Genomic DNA, 6259 nt, shown 5'->3' on the forward strand with positions numbered 1-6259 from the left:
CCTAAGGTTTAAAAGTGAATCCATTCTCTGTTAAAGACCGGTAGAAAAATCATTTGACAAGATTAGATATACTTTGTTGTAAATGTAAATGACTTCTTTATGTGGAAATTTGTATCAGTGTGGGTGAAAGAAATTACAGTACTATACAAACATGTATTGCAAGCAAAGCTACCTTATTAGAACATGTTTTATATAGTCAAATCATTCACTACAAGGCCTTCAATTAATTTTTTTGACGTAATACTAAATGATTAGGGTCAGTCTGTATTACATTTTTGTTAGGAATGATATGAAAGAGCACAGATCTATTTTCATATAAAGATTGATGGTTCATCAAGCACAAGTGCCTTCTTTTAACAATATATGGACTGTATTCTACTACACTGTTTGCAAGTTTGCCGGCAGGTTTCTCTAGGGTCGGATGGGTTACAGCAAACAAATGTTTTTTTCAGGCCTAACCGTGTTCAAGTTTGATTTTTAATGTTTTTAGTATTGAACAGTCCTATTGCATGTATTTATACTTTTTAGAAAATATGTGTTATTAATTAAAATCCATGACCAATATTCTGTTTGACAAGTCGATATTATGTGTGTATACTGGTGGATTAAAATGAGGAGAGAGAGAAAAAAATGAATAAGGTAAGAGGTAACATGATAGATGAGAAGCAAGAACAGAGAGGGAAAGCATTAGAGGGAAGAGAAAGGTTGAATACAGTGAGATAACGTCTAGCAGAAGAGAAGCAGAAAGACGGGGATAACATGGGATGGAAAAGAAATACAAAGATATGGGAAGAAAGGGGCAATAATAAATGTAAATTTATATTGCGCAATTTCTATTTGGATATACTCAACTGCACATTACAATACATACATGTAACAGATAAGCAGAAAAACAACAGGATATGCAAAAATTTTAAAAGTAAATTTAAGTTCGCTAAATCAATTGAAGAAAAATAAGTAAAGATTAATTATTTCTACAAAATACATAAAAAGTGATTTATTAAAAACTCATGAAAGAGGTGGGATTTCAGTTTGGTTTTAAATAAGTTGACATAGGATGCATTTCTTATTGAGGAAGGGAGACTATTCCAGAGAATGACAGAGAGGAATAAGATGAATTACTTTTCTTACAAAGGAAAGGATATGAATACATAGATGAATGGAAAGAGTAAGTGTGATATTGGCTCCCTCATTAGCAAATTGCCAATGATGTGCATAATAATGTGTTGAAATGTTATGTTCTCATTTATTTTTGTTGAAGTTTTAGTGTGCTTTTTTGATGGAGGTGTGTAAAAGGACCAGATATGTTTTTTTATGGGGGGGGGGGTGCTGGTGAGATATAGGGAGAATATGAACATTTATTTAAAATGTGGGATAGTTTTTTAAAATGGAAGAGGGAAGGGAGCTCTTCCTAAAAGACAATGTAAACACGCAATAAATGCAGGCACTGATTCTTACGATATACATTTAAAAGTAAATTTTTATTCCACAGTCTTTTCTAAAGAACATTATGAGTACATGTACATATCAAATTTTCATAGCAATTACTTTAATTTTGCACAGAATTGTGTGTGTGAAAAAAATTAAGAGTGCCTTTCTTAGACAACACAATGTTCAAATTGCAGGAGATTCCGTTAAAAACACATCTTTATACATACAAATTTGATTCAAATTAATATCTATCTGCAAAACATTAATGAGTTTGAAGATGCTTCTTTTGTTCAATTTGCCACAAATCAACCTATGAGTTAGGATAATGAATATACATGTAGGTCCCCAATTGAGAACCATGTTTGCACATTAAAAAAAAAACTGTTCATATAAGATTAGGTGAAAATGATGGTACACTGTTCACCAGCATAAACCCAGTCAATTGTACTGTAGGATTCACTTCATTTAGGTGTATGAAACAAAAACATGATGCAAAATACTTAGATTTACAGTAACATTAGATAAATGTCAAATTTCATTAGATAATAGGTAGCAATGTACACCTAGAACAAATGATTCATTTCCGTCTCCCTTGTCTTCAACCAAAACAGGTCTATTACTACCGTACTCACCAGGGATTTAGTCAAGGCCGGCCTTGGCCCCAGACCGAGTCACATGTACAAAGTCTATTGAAGATGGTCTTCTCCAGCAACCTTGAGACTTGGAGTTACCAGCCTTGACTACATCCCTGTCACACCTCTTCAGATTATTTATCCTAATTGCACAGTATTTCATATATGATAAATCCTACTTCATTGCCTTACATTACTCAAAGTGACATTGTTTTCAGTCATGATCTGATCATATACAGTACACTGAAGTGCAATGAATTCATTAACCAAAATGGTTGACGAGGGGGCCCATTCATCAGGAAAAGCCTAGCTTACTCTCTAATCAGTTTACAGTATTCTTTATTTCCTCCATTTATGAAAAATTGCTTCTATATGTCTTGAAATCAAATAAATGATTACAAATGAAATACAAATAAAGAGTGTATATGTCAATCAAATATGAAAGTTTAACTAATTTTTCGGAATGTATCCCCCCCCCCTTTTAAATTGAACCATAGCCAAAAAGAACAGTGTGCTTCATCATTAGAATAGCACCATGCAACTTCTGATCAGCATCAATTAAGCCAATTTGAAACCATGTTGTAAACACTTTATATCTATTATTATCTTAGGAGTACATGAGACGTCTTTACATATAATACCAAGATTCATATGTCACCATTATACAATGTACAAGTCATGCACTGGTATCAAAGAGGCAATGATATACAAGGCATTTATGAACAGAATGTTGTGCAAGTGAATGTGATTTGAAGTGATATCCAATAATAGGTGGTTTCAGACCGCCTCGAAGTTCGCCAGTTCCAGGTATTCTCTGATCGGGAAATTTACCCCGATCAGAAAATACCAGGTATTTTGGTAATGTGAAAGCAAACTACGCGTAATTTCCCCGAAAGAAAATACCCGCTAAATAGTAGGTACTTGGCGAAATTACGAGAACTTTCGTGGGGATTTTTCCAAGGTCGCAGGTATTTTGGCGATGTGAAAGCAAATTACGGGAACTTTTATCCCAGCGTGTCGTTGGGCGCGGCGGCGTGGGTGGCTGCTGGGCAAGTGATTTTGAATCTCCCGCCTTGCCTGCTTATCAGACCACACTGCGCATGCTCGTAACTTTGGGAACTTATCCCGAAGGATGTGTTTCGGGGCGGTGTGAATGCAGGAATAATTAACGGGTATTTTTTAGCCTTAAAAAGTTCTCGTAATTTAACGGGGATTCTTGTGATCGAGGCGGTTTGAAACCGCCTATTGATCACAGCAATAAATTTACCAATCAAATAGGCATGGTGAAAAGAATTATGAAACTTAGTTTTTTTGTCAAAATATTTTTACCACTATAAAAAGTTAAATAGTCTGTGTACAAATAAACAAAATATTACAGGCAAAGTTTAAAGAGCTCATACTGTTGTGTTACTTACAGTGCTCTCTCTGTACAAGATGGATTTTCTCTACACTGAATATGGATGTATTGACATGAACATTCAAAAAGAATATTCACAGTCTACAGCAAATAATTATTGAAATGGTAGAATCCCAATGAATTATCATATATAGATAATTTTATTTCCCTGCAAATATATTATACATAAAAAGGTGTTTTATTCCGAACTGAAATAGGTGAAATTAATATATAACATGCCTTATCAATTCATTAGCATCACTTAGGACTTGCTTCCAAGAAATGAAGTCTCCTCAATTTCATACAGATATATAACCATATAACAGATTATATGTTATGTCATTTTATACGCCATGCACATTTTCCTAAATGACAGAGACTGACAGAAAATTGTGTCTATTCATATATTAATGGTAGGCCTAGATATTTATAATACACTGACATAAAGGCATTGTGAACACTCTTCATACTTTACTCCAGAATACTGAATATTAAGTCCACAACTATCTCACTGAATTACCATAAAAATACATCTATTGTTTATATTACTTGATTATAGTCAAATATATGGATCTTCAATTATAAACATTGATGAATTTAAAGTAAGGCAGTTAAACAATGAATATAGATCAACAATGCAATACCATCAATGTCAATTTTTCGATGATTAATGTGATATCATTCCCTAAAAGATTACATCTACTCTTTCTTTTTTACCATCACATAATAGCTTGTTTGAAGAATACAAATCCAATTTAGAGACTAATATCAAATAAATGAATGACAGACAGATACTAGGTCTCTGAGTCATGGAATTTGGAACAAATTTGATGCAATGTTTTACAAATGCTGGTTATCCAATGCAACAAGCACAATTCATGTAAATGATTTCTATTTGAAATTGCAATGGGATTTCTAGTTCCTAGGTATCCTCTGCGGCGACAAATAGTGCAAACGTAATATTGCACCTCCCCCCCCCCCCCCATTTTACATTACAGACATAGGTGATTTCGGATGTTAACATTCCTATCAATCAGGTCTGGGAATCAACTATGATATACACTTGGAGATTTTTTTTTGTCCCGAAACTGAAAATCTATCTTTTTTGTTGTTGTAGTTTAAATTGTCTTAAAATTTCTGCTTCCATCTATTTGAATACAGTTTTTCAACTGGTAAGACACCATCGGAATCTGAAAAATCAAAATTCCTGAAATGACTCAGCCCTAACAAATGCAATTAACTACACATGTACCGACATATAACAATCCTATACAGCAATCATTCAGCAAGAGCTGCATTTACTACTGTATGCACAAACAATACAACTGACAACTCTGGATTTTAAATAATGCCAAAGTTATGGCTTACTAATACACTATTCAGATAGATGCTGGGACAGGTGCCCAAACACAGCAAGGCAATTTTTTTTTACAATTTATAAAAAAAGACCACTTCGACAAGTACTAGTTCTGCAGTTGAACATTTGGCAAAGTTGAATCCAATTTTCAAGCCATAATTTTGGAAGTACTTAAAAATCAATATCATTGAATTTTACTTTTACAAAGAGTTTAATATCTAATACCACATACATCACTAGTAAATAATCGTGTCTACTAACTTCCGAACAATTCTATTGCGTTGAATTACACAAGTATTTTTCAACATTTTTTGTAATATAATACAAATAAATAATTCAAGTACTTGTACATTTATACAAAAGAAACTTTCTACAAAATTAACTCAGTAGTCAATACCATTACTATCAATATAAATGAAAAACATATCAGCAAGAACAGAGAATAACAAAAATGACATGCTTTTTTCTAATTTATTTTGTATGATATGATGTACTGTGTACAACTGTATATAAAGTAACCATTTGTATACCACATAATATTGAACATCAGTAATGAAAACAGCTAATGTTTGTGCAAAGTGTCATAAGGTAACTGCATGATGTGAAATGTGATAATGTGATAAAAGGTTCTTGTGCAAATAATTGCACTGAATTAACAAAAGAAAATCACATTTATACCAGCACACTGCATAAGAATAAAGTGTGATGGAATTGGTTTATGTACATTTTATACAATTCAAATGTTTCCATACCTCTCAACATTCAACTACTTTAAAGCTTCCTTCCAAAATCTTTCCCCTTTTAAATAGCTTACATTATTTGCCATGCCTGTATACCAACAAAGGCCTTCTTAATTGTTAGGAATACATTGAAACATAAAAAAAATACATGCATCTGTTGATGTGTTGTATACAGTTGATAGTTCTACACAGACTTGATAAGTATATCGATACAAATCAATAATTTTAATTATCAGACTTTCTGTCATTAATCTAATTCCTGCTTTTTCATTAATCATGCAAAGATATAAAGGCATATGTATATCAAAGCATAAATAATGTTGTAGATTTGATTAACCTGGAGGTTGAATGGTATGAATATCAAAGATTGAATATAATCAATGACGTGAGTAAAATCTGTAAGAGAATATATGTACGTAAAATTTTTTACCTTTTCTTTTATATCACCCCATCTCTAATTTATAATTCCTTTTCTCCAAAAATATTCATCTTAATTGGACACTCACCTATCAAAATACCCTTCCAGAAAATGAAATTTATAATTTTATCGAAAAATACTAGTACCAATATAACATACTCTATACCATATATACACAAAAGGCAGAGTTAAATATTAATGTAAACATGCAGTTCTAACATCAATACTCCTGACTATTCAGAAATGACCCAATGGCTAACAATTGCTCAATATCTGACCATATAA

Source organism: Lytechinus variegatus, chromosome 1, assembly GCF_018143015.1.
Source record: "Lytechinus variegatus isolate NC3 chromosome 1, Lvar_3.0, whole genome shotgun sequence".
Taxonomy (NCBI): Eukaryota; Metazoa; Echinodermata; class Echinoidea; order Temnopleuroida; family Toxopneustidae; genus Lytechinus; species Lytechinus variegatus.